The following is a 1,452-nucleotide window of genomic DNA, read 5'->3' as shown; positions in this document are numbered from 1 at the left end:
CAGTAACCCACTTCTTCACTCTGTCCTGTCAGTCTAGGGCTTATGGCAGCTTCCTACTTTTGCTTATCCCTGGACTGACTCAGCATCCTTTATTGCTTTCTCTGCTCCTCCATCACCTATGTAACCAAGTCTTTTCACTATAGTCCTCCTGATGCAAATACTTAGAGACATTCCCATTTTTTCTGGTTGAATATCAACTAACAAACAATTCCATTTTATGGGTTTAAAGAGAATTTTTGAACATGCATTTTAAAAAACTGGAGAAGACTTTTTATTGTTTAGGATACAATGAGATGGGACTCAAACATGGTGAAGCAGGAGAAGGCCTGAGCCCTGTCTTTAAGATCTTTCCTACTTCTTTCTTATGTATGTTTCCTAATGACACCTGAAGAAAGAAGCATTGTTCAATGTGCTACACTGGGACTATTTCCCCTTTTTTCCAGGAAAAACTAGATGTTGTAAACAGTTTCAACTAGACCCCATAAAGAGCACATAAATGGCATATACTTTGGATTGAACAGGAAGAAAACCAGGTCTGTGTGCTCACAGTATCACTCAATCTGAGACATATTGTCTTGGCTGAGTTATGTGATCACAAGGACAGTGCTTCCTTCCTGTGCTCTAAACACAAAATTATAAGACTTCATATATGCAAGCAAAGACTGGAATGCTAAAGACATATGGACCAAATGTGTGCTCCTTCCCATTGCTCAGTTCAGGCCGAGGTGAGTAGAGCACACCTGCAGGCCAAAAGAAGCCACAGTGTAGGAGGACACTGTCTAGTCATCTGTCAAATCCATTCTACAAATAGCCACTCAGTCCCCAGTGTGGACAAAGGAAGATGACAATCACTATTTTTTGAAGGTCAACTCAGGGTCTTTAGATAAGAAATAGAAACAAACACGCTCTTTAAAGTTGTAAAAATGAGAAAAATCTGATTATTATAGTTTATTAGAAGATAAAAAATACATATGCTATATAGTAGGTCCTGTACTATACAGTAGTCCTTGTTGTTTATCTATTTTATATATGGTAGTGTGTATCAGTTAAGCCCAAACTCCCAATTTATCCCTCCTCTCCTTTGCCCTTTGGTAATCATAAGTTTGTTTTCTGTCTGTGAGTCTGTTTCTATTTTTTAAATAAGTTTATTTGTATCATTTTTTAGATTCCACATATAAGTGATAACATATGATATTTGTCTTTTTCTGTCTGATTTACTTCATTTAGTATGATAATCTCTAGGTCTATCCATGTTGCTGAAAATGGCATTATTTATTTTATTCGGGCTGAGTAATCCAGTGTGTGTGTGTGTGCGTGTGTGTGTGTGTCAGTGTGTGTGTATACACATACTGGATCTTCTTTATCCATTCATCTGTCAGTGAACATTTAGGTTGCTTCCATGTCTTGGCTATTGTGAATACTGCTGCTATGAACATTGGGATGCATTTATCT

Source organism: Mesoplodon densirostris, chromosome 10, assembly GCF_025265405.1.
Source record: "Mesoplodon densirostris isolate mMesDen1 chromosome 10, mMesDen1 primary haplotype, whole genome shotgun sequence".
NCBI classification, from domain to species: Eukaryota; Metazoa; Chordata; class Mammalia; order Artiodactyla; family Ziphiidae; genus Mesoplodon; species Mesoplodon densirostris.
Note: the sequence above shows the minus strand (reverse complement) of the source record.